We start from the raw sequence: 21,498 nt of genomic DNA on the forward strand, positions 1-21,498 counted from the left end.
TAATATTTGTAGTTTATAAGTTTTATTGCCAGGGCTATTTGTAATAAGACGATTATTTTCAACGAATAGATTATAATTTTAAAGGGGCTTAAATTAAGTTGCAGAATTACATAAATATAATATTATTACATAACATAAAAAATAAATGTGTGGATATGGTTTCGATCTTTCTTCTACGTGAAAAAAAGAGGCCTATTCCCAGAATTGAGATGTTAAATGCTGATTTAATTAAATTGAGGTAGACAACAGGAAATACCCTGCTCAAAATCTGGAACAGCCTGACTGGGGAAGTTACCTCGCCTTAACAGAAAATCACAACTAAATAATTCTGCTTTCAAATAGTGTGGGTAGGGTCTGCAACGCACTTGTGATGCTTCTGGCTTTGCAGACGTCTAAAAACTATGCTAATCGCTTACCATCAGGTGAGCCGTACAGTTTTTTGCTCACCGATTTGTATAAAAAAATAAAATCAAATCAAATATCTATAACGTGAAATATCGGAATAAAAGCATATATATTAAATAATTGCGTCATTCCTTCCCACACAATATATTACTAGTAATTCTAGGTAACTTCCAAGATTTTAAAATCCATTTTATATTCCAAATTTCAATTTACATTTTACTCGTAAAAATTATTTTAGAAAATGAATAAATTCTTTTTATTTTTCCTTTAGCGAAAACAAAACTGTAGAAAAATTTCCCCATTAAGCAAATAAACATTCAGATGTTAGAGGTGATAATACATTTTATTGCTAAGTAATGGCAACAGATTCAATTTGGAATGGAATTCTTTCATCAAGTAAATAGAAGCTTTCAGAGCGCTTAAAATCATTCTAAAAAATACTTATTTAAGCTAATCAAAATAAAATTAATGATAATACTATTTCATTATTAAATAGACAAACATTTTTTGTTTAGTGTATTTTCCTTTTTTTTTTTAATCTTCTTGATTGAATGTGCATTAAAAATATATTTTGTATTTGTACAAATATTTCTTTCCGGTTTGAAAGTTTGCCTTGCAGATCTCCCCACCGTGCCTCGGAGAGCACGTTCAGTCGTCGGTCCTGGTTGTTACCATAAATATCTGATAGCGATCGTTACTCATAGTAGGGAACATATCTACCAATCCGCAGTTTAGCAGCGTAGTGGTCCCAACAGTGGGATGTTCAGTGGAATGTGGCTGAATCCGATATAAAATACTTTTTTTTTCAAATTAATTTGTTAATAACAGTTAGAATTCCACATATCATCTACCAATACTTTCCGCAAGCGACGCACGAGAATTTCTTAAAATCACTAGCAAGATTAATTTTAATGCAAAATGGACTTTCTCATTCATATATAAGACACATAATCCAACAAGTTGTTCTTCAATTACTTTACTCAAACAATAGAATCTTGTTTATGATTCAATATCGTTCCTAAGCTGCCATTAACCCTGGGATGCCTCAAGAAAATATTTAGTATTCAAGGGTAAACGTCGTCCCTGGTAATATTGAAGTCGTTTGTCATGGTTTACAAGCATCGTCTATTTATCATGGCATTTCTCTTATGCTAATTCATTGCAATACAACTTTGAGCTTATCTACCTTCTGTCCAGGTTTGAAACGAAACTTTGAATTTCATTATTTTATAGGGATATTGCTATCGTCATTTTTGTTGGATAAGCAGATGACTTCATGCCTTCATAATAGGAAAACTTTTACCGCATTCATATATACGTTTGGAACACTGTGATTGCTTGGTTGACGTGATGCATTTCAAATCGGTGAATATCATTCGATTATTCTGAATGATAATAAATCGCGAATCGTGTGGTATACTTAGCATCGTAATAGTAATGTTTAAACATTGCAATTTTTTCAAAACAACGCCATGTCACGGTATTGCAACGTGACACTTCACGTCACGTCGTTGTGTTACGTCACGTTATGGTGCGGCAACGTGCTACGCAGCTCTGATAATATTTCTAAAGTTTAAATCAAATATGTTTCGTTAATTACAAAAATGTTTTGTACCTACTATTTTTTATGTATAGCTTTTTATGGGAATTAATATTCTAGATCTCCTTTGCTATATTTTGCTGTGTGTATATTATTTACTTACGAACTCGAAGTTTTGTATTATATAATAAGGGATAATACAACTCATCGTGAATATTACTTCAATGTTACCTGTAACAAAAACATTACAATTATGAACATTGTAATCCTTATAAAACATATCATATACAACCATATATTATATCTATAGTGGTAAATTTACTAAAAAGATATTGGTTTTATATATATAATATTTAGTAATATCTAATAAGGACTTATTATAATTTTATTTATGTTTATACACGCGCTTGTTCGAATGCGTTAATCTCAGAAGTAATTATCTTATTTAATAATAATTATTACTATAGCTACTTCAATTAATTGTCGATGTAGATCAATCTGATTAACTGTGGTAGGGCACAGCAGGAATTTCCTGCTCAAAATATGGAGCAGCCCGACTGGGGTAGTACCTCGACCTTACAGAAGATCACAGCAAAATAATACTGTTTTCAAGCAGTATTGTGTTCCTGTTGGTGAGTAACGAGAGCTCCTGGGGGGATTGGGGATTGGGTCGGCAACGCGCTTGCGATGCTTCTGGTGTTGCAGGTGTCTATAAGGTACGGTAATCGCTTACCATCGGGTGAGCCGTACGCTTGTTTGCCGACCTAGTGACATAAAAAAAAATCTGAATCAAGTTATTTCACGTGTCAAATATTTTTAAATTCATCTGTTACTCCTTGTATTGTTGTCTCTTACTCCGAGATACAGAAAAAGATTGTAGAGAAACAGAGCAGCGATGTACTAAATTTATATCTTAAATTAATTTATTAGATACTTGGGTATGCAGTGAAAGATTATATGGTAAGAAGCGAACAAAATTATTAGACATGTAATCTAAAACCCGCAGAGAGTCACAGCAGATTAAGGTCCAACCCATATCCTACACAGGCGAAAAGTATAATCGGTAGTAGTGGGACGATAAAAAACTGCCACAGAATGGTGTATATATATATATATATATATATTCTGATAAGAATCATTCCACGTTCTCTATCTGGTAAACTAAAGCCACCAAAAGTTAAAATTGAGTTACTTTCAAACTCAGTGCATTTTGTATCCTTGTTGGAAGTGTAAAGTAAACTTAGTCGAAATTCTTTATTTCATGTATCTTGTATCTCTGAGGAAATAAATTGCGATGTCGTCACGTTGAAAGCATAAGCGGTAAATGTTGGTTTTAATGCTGTGTTTAGGGTTTTGTAACATTGGTAGTTTGTTAATTTAAGCATTATTTTTTAAGTTAACTCTAAAGGTATGAAAAAAATTCTGTTATTTTTACTAAGCACAGTTAGATTGATAGGTAAATTTAGTAGCTGCGACTTCATGCATGGAACATGACTTGATTTTTAATAAGAAACAACTTATAAACTTCTTGTTTAAGAGAGGATAAATTGAATGTACTGTCGATTCTTATTGAAAAAATCCTCTGATGATTTAGCAAAATGACGATTTGTTTTTTTTCGTACAATCAACGGCCCCCATAAAGATTTTCTCCTATGAGCACAAACGCCGAGCCCACGAAAAACATCTATATCCTTTAGACTGTAATATCGCACTTCTGGACATAGGCCTCTTTCCCCATGTAGGAGAAGGACTTTCTGTTGAGTTATTCAATTATTTTATTTACAATTTCTCTGAGCAAGCAATTCCCTTAATTGATTTAAGGATTATCGCTTAAATATTTGTAGATGTAAATACGATCTTCTTTTACATTTAATTTATCGACGCCCATAGAACCCTTTCCCGTAATTACGTTCAAACCATCGGAACAAATGCAAATGTCTGATCATTGTAATTAGGAGCGGGTACAGCTGTGCCAATTCGCTAATAAGTACATCTGGTACTTTGAATTTACTTATTCTATTCGTACTGTTTTTAGAACAACTTGTTTTTGAATGGTCACATAGTCGATGGATTCCTATAACTAAAACTCAGATGTCAGTATGTTCTTGTTCTTACAATTACGAAATCTGTAATTCTGGTTTATTTAAAAATAGGTTTTAAAATAAACAATCTCTTAACGACAAAACAGTGTAACAAAAAAAGTCATTGGTAAAAAATCGTCGTAATAAAGGATATGATTGGAAACGGGAGCATCTTGGGGTAATGACCTTGCTAAATTGAAGGGGGAGGCGCGTGGTGACAGAAGCATGTTTTCCCATTTTATCGACGTGAATAGATATAATGTTTCCTTTTATAGTTGAGTAGTTCACATTTCTCGCTGACTTACTGAAAGGAATTGTTGATTCAGATTTATTAGACTAAATGCGATACGCGGTTTTACTCGCATAATTTCCAATGCCGGGAGAATATTGAGTTAATATGTAAGTTATAAATCTGTCTTATTATGTGTGAAATAACATAAAACCTGCGTTTATCTACGAGTCAACTTGCAGAACAATGGTCGCGAGTTCGAGTCCCGCTTGGGATAAACATCCTGAATTTGGGCTTTTTTTACCCCATCTGGCTGTTACCTAAAACACAAGCATGAAGTTGCCTGTATAATATACAGGTGGCCGCGTCTGTATATTATAGATATTTGTTTGTTTATTTATCAATCGAATAAAGCATTAACCACGTAAAGCTGTATGTCAGATCAGATATCTTTATCAGCCATTCTGAGACAGATTCTAATTCTCACAAAATTTCGATTTTACAAGGTTTGTACTAACAAAAGAGTTAGTTCGTTTGAATACGTTAATTGAAATCAGCGTACTTGAGAGGAACGGAATACCGTTCCAGTTTCAATTGTTTGAATTGTTTTTGACTTAAATAGCGTCCAATAATAATCTTTAATCTTTAGATTATAAGGACAATGACCGTTTCTTTCCCTATATTAAAAAGGTTGTGTGGTTCGTATAAAGGTAATACGTTTGTGTTATAATTTCTTTGACAATATTGTTATATAATAACATTATCTTCCAACTGACCGAACATAAGGATACAAATATACAAAAAAAAAATACAGTCGAATTGAGAACCTGCTCCTTTTTTGAATGTCGGTTAAAAAATCTAAAACTGCACGCCTCCACGGACTACTTTATAACTATAATTTACAGCTCATACCTAACATCGCCCTCTAGTAGCTTGTTTAGGAACTAATGATCGACCATACAACGATAATAAGTTCGATTAGTTGATTTGGTTTCTTTCAGACAATCACATATCGATCAGATTGTATATTATTATGACAGAAACGTAAAAATATTTATTGTAAAAGTTTTGAAGAAGTTTTCAGCCTTCATATTTAATGGGCTTCTAAGTTAATAGTTTACAACATAGTATATTTTAAATTGATTCTTTTTACTATAATAGTATTAAAAAATACTTGGAATGATATTAAATTTATAGTTCGATGTGTATTATGTAAAAAAGTGTTTATTTTACAGCATACCAATGCATTTTTATAAAAATATATTACATTATGTAATTATATATGAAACAAAAACAAGGAAAAGCCAATTTGAATTGTATATTTAAAATTTTTATTTTCTACAAAATTATACTTAAATATTATCTATTTATAAATAAACTCATCGAATATTCCACTTTCGACACTTTTCGAGAGGAGTAAGGCGCTAGAACATTAATTAGACGCGGTATCGGTGATATGCTAATCGCAGTATAATGACCGTAGTCAGGCAAGCTACGGCACGCAGCGCTCTACGAACTAAGTTCACAAAACATCCCAGCCATTCTTCACTTGCTGTTTTTCTGCAACTTTGAGTATCTGTAGTTGTCAAATTGGCAGTAATATAGCGGTCTAATATTTTTATCCATCTTGTCTCCTATGTAATATAGCGGAATATATCCTCTCTTTAATAATAATTGATGCATTTGAATATTGCTCTTTACATGTTTGGTCCTCACTAGCCACAAAAATGGTACAAAGTGTCTTCGATAACAATTATGGATCACTGCTTTACGTGTATTCCAAGGCAAGGTAAACTCACAAGGACATATACTTACAAATAAATGCCCCAACCGAAACTGAACCATGAACTCCCGCGTTAAGGCACTCGCACGTCAAGACGGATGAGTGGTTCGGATTTCAAGTAGTGCATTTTCGTAAGATTTGGAAACAAAATTTCAAAGCGAAACAGATATTTTTGTAAACACAAATATCCCCATTAGGGAATCAAACTCGTAGTTGTCATTGTCGAGGATATTTCACCACTATACTAGTACTTCTGCGGAGCTTACATACCTTCCCTGATAAACAGGCTTAGTAATACAAAAAGGTCTCTTCAAATAGTGGAAGGAAAAAGGACAAGACGATCCCGCGATTAGCGCGTTCATGCTTACAAACCATTTTCCCGCTTTATAAGAAGTACTATTATGTAAGTAGTCTACATACTTCATATTTTATTTATGTCCATGAAATTTCTTATTACTTAAGTTTAACTTCTTAAATTCTTTCTTAACTTTCGCGGTCATATTGTCAAAGTCGGTCTGTAACGTCGCCGAAATATCGGAAATCTCGGAAAGATAATTACAGAAAATATATTAGAATCATAAGTGTTCACATTTTAGTTTAAGCCCTAGAAACTTAAAGCCAACTTATAGCTAGTATTGCAGTCTCGCCCTTACTTTAAATATATATATATTTTTTTACAAGTGATATACATCCACGGGTTTATGAACCCATGTCCTTTTTTATGCTAAAAAAATGCAATTTTTATTTTTATTTTTTTCTATTTTAAGGTAGGCGTTAAATACTTTATTATACCATATTGTCACATTCCAAACTTAAAGCAGCTTTATAACAATCTGCTGTAAAGATAAACCATCACCTAACGTAAATCTCAATAAATTATGTAACTTTAATTTTTCTATTATTTATTTATTTACGCGTAATATTATTGAAAACGTTATAGATATTAATAATCTAATGCGCTTCGAAAAATAATATGATAAATTCGTGTTTCCACCATCAAGCAATTTGAATTTCTCTCTCCTTCTTCTGCTTTCTTCTTTTATTACTAACTAGCTGTGCCCGCGACTTCTCCTCCGTGGAATTAAAAAAAAATAGTTATTATTCAGTTGACAGAGTTATCAAATCGTGTGTTTGTAACAAAATATAAGTTTCTTTGGGTTAACTTAATAAAGGGACTTAACACGGAAAATTCACTATAAAGATAAATAAGATATTTTTACTTTATTTGCCCCAAATAACTGGAGTTTAAGAAAGATTATCCGGTTTCGGTAATTTAGATGATCGCAGCCCTAGCTTTACATAAGTTAGTAAGAGAAAGACCCTTCCAAATAACTTTAAGCTTAGAAGCTCGAGCCTCACATACATTGTATCCGTGGCACATAACTATATCGAAATAATTTGGCTTACAAATAACGTAAAAACAGAAATCATTCAGCTCTCAAAGTAAAGAAATATAGCAATATTGTAAATAAAAAAAATAATAAATTTTATTCATTTTGAATACAACCAACTTCTTACAAAAAAAAACCCTTGCATACAGCAGTAAGAATTAAAGCAACATGAAAAAATTTAGATGCAATTTAACAAGTGAAAATAGTTTTATTAATTGTCAATTTAAAGAAAACTGTTGCCAGTTAATAATTTTAAAAATTTTAACCGTAGGCTAAAAAGGAGGACTTATCAATTCGACTGTATTTTATTGTATGTTCGATTGTATTTAATTGTGCTTGCGTCAAACATATTAGTTAGTTTAATCCAACGCAGCGCTCTATTGTGAATTAGTGGAGGTTATAAATATTCTGCTACACTCATTGATAAGACCAAAATTATTATTGGTCACGTTGTATTAAAGAAATTTAATTGTTATAGTAAGTTTTAACTATTATCAAATAACGATATTAGTATGGACAGCTTATGAGGATAAGGAGGGGTCAAAGTACTGCAATAGCGACCATAGACAAGGGGCCATTTTGACAAACTAATGACTTAAAGGATTTACATGTCACTGGTTTCTATCGTAGCAAATGAGCGATAAGTAATTTAAGGAACAAATTCGTAGCGGGGGAGTTATTTCTAGCAGTGCAAGCCTTATGACAATAATGATCAAGAATTATGAATTGCCAAAACAATTTGTTAACAATATTTGAAGAGTGACAAACTAAATTTGTGGTTCGAATTGAAAAAATATTTTTGTTTTCGCTAGACTATTTAACGAGGAATTTAAGCTGTTTTTTACCCCAAATTAAATCGTGTAAAAACGCGGGACATAGCTTGTAAGTTATAGAATCTCAGGATACAACTTACATTAACGCAGAAAATAGCAAGGCAGTAAAATTAAAAGACATCGCCAAGTTTTATGCGTTTAGGAAGCTATTAAAAAAGTAACAATGAAGGGATAAGTCCTATACGTTTACCGTTAACGTATTTCGTAAATTTTCCCAAATATTCACCCCTCGTCGGTATATACATACAAATGTATGTATTACCATGTGTTTCCGTTACCCCTCGCAGCTAGAACGGGGGAAACTGCCGTCTGTGTCCAAAATAGCCGCGCCTCCCCGTGACTGAGCGAATTTATCTAGCCTTCCTGTTTTGTATCGAAATATTACGTGTCTTTTAGTCGCTAATAGCTATTCATATTGCTATAGTAATCTCATAACATAAGATTAATTTTATTTTTAATATAATTTTATTTATATTTGGAAAATAAATACATAAATAATTAAATACATTAACACAAATGAATAGTACAAAATCCAGCTGTTTCCACCAATTACATTTTATTACATTACATTAATTAGGATTCAAATATATATGATAGAGGGTATTGTTGCTGAAGTAATAACATTCAAATTGGTTTTTATTTTATTAAATACTTAATTGGAAAGCAACTGTATGTAAATAATATGTAACACAAAAACTTTAAAATAAAACATCGACACAAATATTAACCTCTAAAAGTACACCGTAGGTCTAAGGGTTGTGTGTCTTTAATACGCTAATTCCAATTTAAAAAGTCATGTTGCAAAGTTATGAGTTGTTCAAGTGTACTTATTTTACGAAATTTTACAAGACCATCGACATAACATTATTATTTGGTCTAAAATTATAATATTAAATAGACAATAAAATTTTATGTTAGTAATTAATTTAATCCAACCTTTGTACCTAATGAATATATTGTTAAAAAATTTCCTTTCAATGCTATGTATTATTTCTGTTTTTTTTTAGTGTACAATAAAGTGTATTATTATTATTATTAATCATTTAAATATATGTTTAATACCAACAATAGCAATTACCTTTTTCATATGTTAATAGTTATTAAAGGTGATAGAAACCAGTGTGACACGTAATAAAGCACGAGTTAATCGACAGTAGCGCACTAAACACAGCGATGTGTTGTCAGTCAGACATTACAACACTTACTAATTACCACGCGTTTACTCTATTTGTATGTTACGAATACTTATTTATGTTTAGGATATACTAGTTATAAGTTTTATCAGCTCAAAAATATTCTGAATCAAGGAATCGTTTTCTTTAGCTCGACACACCGTGAAAAAATTATAGCAAAAACATATCCAAAGAATACCAACGTTTGTTTTTTTCAAAGGTGTACATTACATACTACCATTACGTCTAATCTACTTAAATAGGAACCAATCACTAGTATTTAACTGAAGGTGTTGGAATTGTATGAAAATCAGAACACAGCCGAATAATATTGCTCGTAAGTGCTCCTGGGGCAATTGAAGTATCCAGAGCTCCTGGGGACGCACTGTGTTGTCAACGAGAGTAGGGTTGGTAACGCGCTTGTGTAGCTCCTGGTTTTGAAGGAGTTCACAGGCTACCGTAACCGACTACCATTTAGCGAACCCGTTTGCCTTTGTCATAATATTAGTTCAAAATATAACGACGTCAAAATCACAATAGGAACCCTGTAAACGTACTGTTTAAAAATCTATTATAATAACGTTTTACCAGTTATAAATACATATAAGACAATTTTATTTTAGTACTACAATAGTTGACCCTAATCTTAGTTAAAACATTCGTAGACTTTAGGTTTCGTATCGAACTAAAGTAATGAATAAAAGCCAGGTTATTTTCGACTCGGGTCACTCGAATTTTGCTCGATCTTTACTTCGACCTGAATGATATCTAATAAAGTCGGTCTATCTCAGATTGCGCGTCAGAATAGAGAATAACTTTTGCCTCCACTCTACCGCCTAATTTTACCGTACCGTTAGTTCCATGCCATCCGAATATGCCCCATATGAGACACACCTCTAGCAGTATCATGACTCGCGCCAATATACTAGAACGCAGCTGAAAGTCAATGACCGGTATCACAAATTGGCGTGAATTTTTCGTCGAAAACAAACTATAGGCTATCGATGTTTGACCAAACGCGTTAGTCGAAGTAAGATTTTTTTTTTTTATGTAACAGCTTCCAATCTGACCTAATATAGATCCTATGCTTTTGTCATCCTAAAGATTTACACATTAAAAATAACAATAAGGGCAACCGTAGCATTGTAGTTAATTTCATTTATTTAAGACGCTACTTTGGTAGTCACGAGCTCACGACACAATGTCAATGTTCAAATTAAATTTACCATCGATCCACTTGGCGAAAATATTCTCATTTGGTCATAAGCTAAATATTTCCTACAGAAAACAACTCAAGTAAATAAATACATAATGTTTTAAATATAATAATATTTCGTGCTAAATTTATACGATAGGTAATCGACTTAAGAGCTTAGAGGGATTACTAGCAAGCTACATCAATTTGACGTAAACTGGACTTAGTTCGCTTCGCTAAACATAAAATAACATAATATTGTAAACATGTTATAAATTTAAAAAATCGAAGCTTATTTAGAACAAAAAATAACCAAATCCAAGGTTAATCCAATGCATCTAAATAAAAGAAAAATATATTAATTGAACGCTTACAATCCCATATAAATCGAAGATTTCATTTCAAAAGCACTTTAAAACCAGTTTTTAAGTTTTTCGTGCACTTCTTCTCATACTTTGTATTTTTCTGTAGTTTAAATAAATAAATATTCGTATAAATATATATTAGTAGCTTTTACCTGCGGCTTCGCCCGCATTGTTTTTTTTAAATATATACATATACATATAAAGTATCCTATGTTACTTCTAATACTTCTAAGAATATGTGGACAAAGTTTCATGATGATCGATTAAGTAGTTTTCGTGTGAAAGCGTAAACAAACTAACTTACATTCACATTTATAATATTAGTGGGGATAATGGCCTATATGTCATTGAAATCACCCTAGGCTCATTAAAGCAGAAACCGTAAATCAGTTTGATGAACTGTATCACAACCCAGGTGAACCAAGTGACATCAAGTAGGTTAGACTATTGATCCCCACCTGACCGTAGTTGCATGATATGTAGCAGTTAATAACTTGTAAATACACTTGACATTAAAATTTTACTAAATATTCAGATTTGTATAATACGAGAGTATTAATCTAATGCCACCTTATTTTATTTTTGTTGTATGTAGATATTTTTACTTTTATTGACAAAATTAAAAAATTAATAAGAATTGAATTTACCTATACATATTTTAATATTATTATTCTTTAGCTTCATTTTAAGAAAAATATATAAAAGGAAACCCTACTCAACTTAGACTTAACTTAGTCGATTTTTCTGAGTTTGACTTTTTCATAAAAGACTTCATCAATCATCAAATTGCTTTCTACGCCCACTGGACACGGGGAATCTTTTGTACAAACAACAATACACGCAAATGTATTATTGTGTGCAGTGCTAACACTCTGACCCTCTTTCATAGTAAGAAATAAGGTTACAGGACAAAAGTCGACACAAAGATAGTACTCAATAAAAACATTTCATATGTTTGTCGTAGGCTAAAAATATAAACACGAATTTATGACCTATATCATTACAAACAGGCTCTTGAATAATAAAAAAAGATTTTTTATATACGACGACGCGTTGGCGCAGCGGTCACAGTACGGACTGTTCGATCCCCGCTCACGACAAATATTTGTATTGGCCATATAGATGTTTGTTGTGGTCTGGGCGTTTGTGCATGCGTATTGTGTGTTTCCGGACCCCCGACACAGGAGAAAATCCTACTGGGGGGCCGTTGAGTGTGAAGCGTCTATTTATTTATACATTTATAATAATACCTCATAATAAAGCCCTAAAATGTACAAAACTTAAATAAAGACTAACGAATTATTCGCTGAAAATTCTACCAAATATTAATTTAGTAACGTTCTAGATATTTATATCAAAACACCTAAACACCCTAACCTAAAAACTACAAACCGACCAATTAAATATTCGAAAGTTAACAATCGCAAAAAAAACAACATTTTTTTCACTCGGTCGTATTTCATCGTTTGGAGTATCGTTAACAAGTTTAGTAACAGAACTTCAAAATGGCCGACTTAAAATTCGAACTGAAAAAATTGTTGTTTCGCGGCGAACACTAACAAGGCCATGGATCCTAGCTACTAGGTACTAAACTCGATATGGATTCACGAGGTCCCCAGAATTTAAAACGAAATGTTTGGTCAAAGATTTTTACGTTTCAATTTCAAATCCGATTGAAAAAGGTGTTAGTTTATTTCTGACGCCTATTCTATACTGTTTCTGCAAAGACCATTTTTATACTGTTAAATAATATATAACACATTTTCAGAACAAAATAAATCTATATTCCGTTTTTTTTTTTGGACGAGTCTTATTTGGTAAACAAACCCCTGTCAATCGTAATTCACGTTTTTTCCTTACTTACAATATTACTCTATTGTCTGTGGTCGGAAGTACGCCATATTTGTTTACTATTTAGGACTCTTCCAAAAAAATAGAATATATATATATATATATATATAATAATAATAATAATATTATAAAGCTGAAGAGTTTGTTAGTTTGTTTGAATGCGCTAATTTTAGGAACTACTGGTCCGATTTGAAAAATTATCTCAGTGTTAGATAGCCCATTTATCGAGGAAGGCTTTATATCATCACGCTAAGACTAATGGGAGCGGAGCACCAATGAAAAATATTACAAAATCGGGTTATTTTTCCTTTTGAGAACTTCCCCAGTTAGCCCAAAGAAACTGTTCCACGCAGACGAAGTCGCGGGCAGAAGATAGTTTCTGATATTTATTAACATTTAGTCTTACATAAAATACAGCGTCACTAACCCCTAAATTTTTATCAATAATCTTATAATGTTATGTACATTCTAAGCAAAATATCATAAATCATATTTTTGATTAATTTTCACTTGATCTGTTTGTATTTATCCCGGAGATATTTTATTTGACTGATGGATGTAATGATTGAACGAGTCACCTTTGAAAGGCGTTTCTAAATTTTCATTTCTTTTACGTTGCTCGCGTCACCCGTTTCCAGTTATTTTGAATTTTCAGTATTCATTTTTTTATATTAATTTTTGACACAAAACAGCATCTAATGATATCCTTATCAATTCAAAGTACCCATAAAATTCTTTTGTATCAAGGCGTAAGTGAAATTACGGAAGCGTTAGACCATAGTATACAGAAAAAAATTGAATATGGTAGCAATAGGATTCCGTTTGATGATAAGAGACTACAATGCCGTATGAACGCTTACAACACCATAAGCATCACAAGCACATAGCAATCCGTAACCCATGCTGTTAACAAAGCGCACCCTCAGAAACTCTGACTAACTTAATTACCGCATGAACACATCTACTCGGATAGTATCAAATAACAGTGTAGATCAATGTTCGATTAACATCAAATAGCTAAGCTTTTATTAAATTTTCTGTCTTAGAATCATTGATACCATTCCATTATAATTAAAACGTAATAGACCACATATACGTTTTCCAATCTTAAATCTGCTTTGATATCATACAGGCGTTATTAATGATCACCAATCTAAAAAAAATAATAGAGTATAACAAAAAGGTTTCGTCGTAATAATACTATTCAATAGCAGTAGAAAACCACGTTATTTAAAAACAAACAATATACCACACAAACACCAATAAAACAACATTACAAACATTAACAAAAGAACTCCGAGGAAGAAAACCCACTTCTTGAGTTCAATGTTGTCTCATAAAACTAGAACATGTAACAAAGTTCAATAAAACTTAAATGGGTGCTTTCGTTCGAGGTATACTGAAACGTATGGTAAGTCTGAACTCTGCAAAATAAGCAAACGGGAAAATATTTTTCGATCCAGTAAATACTGGTATATCTAATATATAAAATTCTCGAGTCGCGGTGTTTGTAGTTAAACTCCTCCGAAACGGTTTGACCGATTCTCATGAAATTTTGTGTGCATATTGGGTAGGTAGGTATGAGAATCGAACAACATCTATTTTTCATCCCCCTAAATTTTAAGGGTCCACTCCAATTTTTTTTTTAATTTTTGATAAATTATTTATTTTTTATTTTTTTATGACACAACATTAAAAAATACATACAACCCTAAATTTTCACCCTTCTACCACCAACCCCTATTTTTAAATAGCGTTTAGCGGCAAGACAACGTTTGCCGAGTCAGCTAGTACTGGTATAAAATAGTGATACTAACTATACAACGTCAAGTACAAAAATAAGCGTAAAACTTTCGGAATTTGTTTAAATAAATAAATTGTTTATTTTTATTATTAATTAATTATTTTTTATTTATTTGTTTTTGTTAATGATTTTTAAATACTCAAAGTTTGAATTGGTTTATTAATTGGCTTAAAAAGGTCAGGTATAGATTTATTTATAGCAGAAACATTTTAGTTTAACATTCTATTTTAGTTTTATAAAATATTTGGTTTAAACAAATTACGTATAAATATAGATTAATTTTAGCAATTGAAAAGAAACATCAAACTTTCGCAGGTCGAATCACTGTTCAGCGTTTCTATTTCACATGCTTTCACTCCTCATATTTTTATATCAACGTATATCGTTCCTTAAAGAGTGAATTACAAAAAAAAAATTCTAAATAATACGTTTGGCACCTAAAGAAAAACCTACACGGATACTTGAACAACGAAAGCTATCATTAAAATACGGTTACATAGCCTGCGAAATACGAATAAAGGAAAAAATAAATTCACACTTTACAAAGACATCGTATCATCCACACAAAACCGTCGAATCGTCAATCTTGAACCTTTCTTGAAGTGGGCTAAAAAGTCTTGATACACGAGTATCTGTTTCGCTTGTTTCTTGTTTCAACAGGTTTTTATTATCTCAGCTTATATATCTTACAGAGTCATATTTTTATTTGTTGGTGTAGTTTATTGTGACTCTGCTTTCTGCGCCGATGGTTGTGAGGTCGATTCCCACCCCGAGTCTGGGTGTAATATCGAAAATTATTTATATGAATGTTATAAAATATGTACCTATCTATATAAGGCAGCTGTTATCTCTAACACCAGAAGTATGTTGCCAGGATGACTAATTTAGAAACAGACGACAGTGTGTCTATGTCAAAGATATTATTGGTGTTTAAATATGCTAAAAAACAGCTTGGCGAATTATATTTTGTATTATTTTGAGTTTGTATAAATTCTGTGTCCAGATGGGCGCAAAAAGAGGTTCCTTCACTAAAGGAGAGTATAGTATTAAACAAAGCAACGTCAATGGAAGAAGGTTGAAAATATTAATTTCAGATCAAAAACTGTGAATGAACTATTTGTTCTACAATAGAATATTCTTTGAGGTTCGAATATCAATGGATATATATTTATCGATAATTACTTTTGACATTTAAATGAAAATTTACTAAAGAAAGTTTCCTAATATTGGAAGAATCTAATTGATATTTTTCTTATTTAATAAAATTATCCCATAAATACTTGTAAAATATACATAAATGACAGAAATAAAAAATAGTTGAACTTGACTGGTGACTGTGGAAGTTACTTGTTACAACAAAGTTGGATAGTTGTGGATTAATTTTTTTTTTATATAACTAGGTTGGCAAACAAGCGTACGGCTCACCTGATGGTAAGCGATTACCGTAGCTCATAGACGTCTGCAAGACCTAAAAGTATCGCAAGCGCATTGCCGACCCTATCCTCAATTTCCGCAGGAGCCTCCAGTCACTTTACTCACTAACAGGAACGCAACACTGCTTGAAAACAACTTTATTTAGCAGAGATCTTCTTTAAGGTCCAGGTACTAACTATCCTAGTCAGGTTGCTCTCTATTTTGAGCAGGATATTTCCTTTTTTTTCTTTTGGTATCGCAGGGGAACCAATTTACGGGTTACATCCAGGATGCCCGGGTAGGAATTCCTCGACCGTATGTCGGCTTCAGCAGTTGGGGGTGCAATACCGACCAAAACCCTGCTGCTTCCTGCTGTGCCCTGAGTTACAGTCAGCATGGACGATTTCGAAAATTACGCGTACAACGGAGACTACACGAAGAAGATTGATCGATGCGATCGAGAAAACAAAATTGATTAAATAAAAGTAAATATAATAAATAATAAATAAATATCATATAACATACACACACGGTCGTCTGTTCCTATGGTAAGCAACTTAATGCTTGTGTTACAGGTAACAGCCGACTATTATAACTTTTTTTTTTGATAAATGTACATAGAAATAATACATATATAAATATATAAATACAAATATTATAATAACACCCAGACTCAGGCGGGAATCGAACCCGCAACCCGCGGCACAGAAAGCAGGGTCACTATAAACTGCGCCAACGGGCTAGTCAATATAAGTTTTTAAACTTTCACGTTCTTTATTCATTAAATTAAAAAAGAAGGCCATAGTAATAATTTAGTAAAAAGCATATCCACTAGAACAACACAATCATTAAAGTGAGACAAAATAGTGTGACAGTCAAAACAAAAACAAAGCCTTAGTATTCCTTCAAACATACAACATATCGCATATGTCACTGACCGGAATAGACTAGCAAAAACAATTTTAGCAAGAAACTTTCATACCAGTAAATCATAGAGATAGCGGTAACAAACAGCAACAAAAATATAAATTGTATGAACAACGAAACACACTCAAATAATATTTTTTTTTCCTATTGTGATGGATGAAATCATATAAAACAATGAATAATTTTACCGTAACTTTTGCAATGTTTTACCAAGGTTAAGAAGACTTAACAATACTTTGTAGAAGATGGAGAAATTCTATTATAATGTTAATAAACTTGTAGAGCATATAAATGTATATAAATCAAAATTACAGACAATATTGTATTAACCGAGCTAGCATTAAATGGTTTGCAGAAATGCTGGGAGTATTTCCCATTTAATCCCTATTTCGATTCTGTGGTCGTAAATTGAATCTGCCCTTTTGTCAGTTATAGTTCGCGTCATGTAAAAAGAACGCTGAAAGAAACTGGAGGGGGTGCGTTTGCGCATGGGTATACTCGCGCACAAGTACTACTGTTTTATTTTTTAATTAGGCTTTCACTCGCGGCTTCGTATAATGGTTATTGGTAGGTACATTAAAAAATACTAGAAATACAAGTGCGAATAATTCGGACTAAATAAGTATAATAATTATCACTTTACAAAATCGCAATTTTTTTTTAAACAAAAGCAATAACAAATTTTTTAGTTATTGAAATGTCGTATTCAAAAATAATAATTATCTGTACTCTCAATATTCGTATCTTAATAGTTGTTATGTGTTTAAAATAATAAATTGATAATTGTTTTTTAGTGAAATAAATAGTAAATGGAGAATTTTGTAATTTAAAACTTTTGTGCGCGATAATAATTTGAGTCGACGTCGAACTGTCAACCGCTGTCAACCAATAGCACACCGGCAAGCATGCGACAGTGATAAACACTCCCGTCCCCCTACCCCGTACCACCAAATAGACCGATAAATCGCTTCTGCGCAGCTTCAAGGCCAGCGTTCTTTTTACATGACGCGAACTATACTAGCAGTAATACGAGTATAACAAGAAACTTACTATATTTGTATAAAGACGTCTTAGATTTGATTACTGGGAGATACCGAAAACAGGATTATTGTATGTTATACAAGCTGACCCCGCAAAAGTTGTTTTGTATTTTTATATGTTATTGGTCCCCTTAATCCCCCCCTCCCTTATAACTTAGGGGTATGAAAAATAGATATTGGCCGATTCTCAGACCTACCCAGACATACGGTCCAGCTGCTTCGGAGGAGTATTGTAACTAACATTGTTACACGAGAATTTTATATATAAGATGTTTGGACTCGATAATTGAACTATCACATAACATATCATATCAGAATAACTGTGTTTGCTTGCGTCCAAAAAATAAACAGATTTCTATTTACATTGACAAGTAATACAATTTACATAGTCGAAAAAACAATCAATTAAATTGCCATTAGCAGGGCTAATAACAGCTTTTAATTAAAAAATATTCGACAAACCCAGTAAAAAATAATGAGGTACCACAAATAAAAATATTATATTAGCCATTTTTATCGTAGTCTCGGCGTATTGTGCTTAGGTATCGTGTGTATTACTGGACTCCCGACACAAGAGAAAATCCTACTGGGGGCCGATAAACGTTTAATTATTTATTTATAATCCTAAAATAACAATTAACTTCCAAATTCTTTTGTGTATGTTAACACCTGTAAGTATCCATCTTGTTGGTGTTAAATAAATAAATACATATACTGAAAGAATAAATAAACCCTTACGCGATAATTTTAACTGAGGTAGGGCACAGGAATTTCCTGCTCAAAATATGGAGCAGCCCGACTGGGGTAGTACCTCTCGACCTTACAGAAGATCACAGCAAAATAATACTGTTTTCAAGTAGTATTGTGTTCCTGTTGGTGAGTAAGGTGACCAGAGCTCCTGGGGGATTGGGGATTTGGTCGGCAACGCGCTTGCGATGCTTCTAGTGTTGCACGCGTCTATAAGCTACGGTAATCGCTTACCATCAGGTGAGCCGTACGCTTTTTTGCCGAACTAGTGACATAAAAAAAAAAAAAAAAAGCCTTTGTAAACTTCCTTGTAGAAGTTTTGAACGTATTTCTAATTTTCAGTTTGTTGAGTTTTTTTAACAAAGTTTCGTATTACCGACACCATTAATATTTTCCTCGACCTGGATTCCGTCCGATCCGTCTTGAGTACACTCGATCCCAAAAATATATGTCGAAATATTTTACCTCATTATTCATAATTTTAGACACGAAATTCAGAATCAACCGTCTGAGTTAGTAATTACAGAAACTTATTTTGATATCTGTCTTTGATTCGATTCTCACTATGACAAATAAATAAAATAAATATATGTATCTTTAATATACACACACACTAACTACAATCTTTACGACATGTCTGTATTTTAGATACAACATCCTACAGATGTGTACTGATTTTTATAATATTTATTTATATTTATACACACTTAATTCATATTTTTTTTTATTAATATTACACCCAAAATCGAGGAAAAGATGGAATCAACAACCACAATCTGAAGCACTCACTGAGGGTCACTGTCAACTCTGTCAAGTGGGTAAAAGAGTTATACAAACGCTTTCATAGCCTACATTGAAAAAAAAAAAAAAAAAAAAAAAAAAAAAAAAAAAAAAAAAAAAAAAAAAAACTACTCATTTATTTGTCACCAACTGACGCAGCAAACTTTACATTGTATTTATTTTCTTCAGAATTTTTTTTCTATCCAATAACGGACACCAAAAAATAAAATAAAATAAAGTGCATGGCAGTACATACCTACATTGTAGCGACTAATTTTTTTTGCGCCTTAATTTCATCAAAGGATTAATAACTGATAAGTCAAAAATGCAATAAAAGGAGCACAGCTGTAGGGTACGTCGTAATCGAGTTACTTCCAATTAAAGCACTTGAGTGATAGTATAGTTCTTCTGGGGTTGGCGCAATCAGTAATGTTCTTGTATTCTACTTCAGGTCGCTTCGGTTTCTGTTTTAAGTCTGATTGTAGTAATTTTACTCTATATAAAATATATAGAAATTTTACATGTTAAGATTGTTTATATCTATATATTTTACGTGATATTAATACGTGAAGCAAAAACTTTGTACCCCTTTTTACGAAAATTGCGCGGACAGAGGAGTATGAAATTTCGTTCGCTTGTAGTTTATATAGAGGAGTGCAGAATGCTAATATTTTTTTTTTAAATTATGCATAAAATATACCAAATCAATAAAAAAATACTACACACACTACCATGTATTTGACACACACACGCATATATACTCTTTTGTTGATTGTCAAAGTTTGTAGTCAGATTGAAAAATAAAAAAAGGGTTCTTCATTTTCATTATTTTTTGGTTTTTTTTATTAATTTAAAGTTTTAATTATGGTCAAATTTCGACCACAGGCGATCACTAGTATTAATAAATTTGTTAAAAATATGTAGTAAATATACATATCAGGCGACTGTTACCTAAAATACAGGCAATAAAATATCTACTACCACACGAACAAGTGACCATGTCCGTAGGGTAAACATATCTATAGAATTGCAAATTAAATCGTTTAGCGTCTTGTTTCGAGACCTACCATTGCCGTACAAGTGTAAAATGGTTAGGCTAACGTAAGTAATCACCTAGTGGTATGAATTATATCCTACGACCTATTCCTTCCTATCTTTACCACTTATACCTATCGAAAATACGCAAAAACTTCAAAAATCAGTCGAACTATTCGCAGGAAGTTCGTCTGAAAAACAATGTGATATGAGATTATTATAAATTAGCTATGCATACATAAATAATAAACACTTCATAAACGAACCAGTAAAATCTGTGACGGAACAACGGTAGAGCTAAATTTCCCAATCTCGCTCATTCGATTCACTGTCAAAATTTAAATTGACGTCATAAAATACGAAATACCCTCCGCATAAATATTCGCGGGAAATAAAAACGACGTAAGAGTTCATTTCATTTTTTTTACAACCATTAAATATTTTTATTACTTTCGTAGTAAAATTTTCCTCTAAATGAACCCATACAACTACCCTCGAACTTGATAGGTTAATAATATATTTTTAAGTATATATTATGCAGCATTTTGTCTATTTTCGTGTATAATTAATATTTTCTCATTATTAAATATATTATATTTTATATGTATCTGTAGTATTTAACCTTTCTTTTTAATCTTTAGTTCACAATACAATAACAATAACAATTAAAAACCACAAACTAACAACACGTAATTATTATATTAACAAAATAATTACTAAAAAATGTTCAAGGACTACAAATATCATTCGCCAAAACGCTCTAGTCATTCTAAGTTGTTTGAATAGCCCGTTAGCGCAGGTTGCAATGCTTGCTTTCTGTTCTGATAGTTGTGGGTTTAATTGCCCCCCCCCCCCCCCCCCGAGTCTAGGTATATATATATATAATCATATTCTGATTACTTCGTTT

General features: G+C 32.1%; 1 long non-coding RNA gene across 1 annotated transcript; it reads left to right on the top strand.

Moving 5' to 3' along the window:
• Positions 1–353: 353 nt before the first annotated feature.
• On the top strand, positions 354–19,050 carry LOC123664020. The gene is made up of 2 exons (XR_006744739.1): positions 354–422; positions 19,017–19,050. It is a non-coding gene; the product is annotated as an uncharacterized LOC123664020 (long non-coding RNA).
• Positions 19,051–21,498: the final 2,448 nt, after the last annotated feature.

Source organism: Melitaea cinxia, chromosome 21 (assembly GCF_905220565.1).
Source record: "Melitaea cinxia chromosome 21, ilMelCinx1.1, whole genome shotgun sequence".
Taxonomy (NCBI): domain Eukaryota; kingdom Metazoa; phylum Arthropoda; class Insecta; order Lepidoptera; family Nymphalidae; genus Melitaea; species Melitaea cinxia.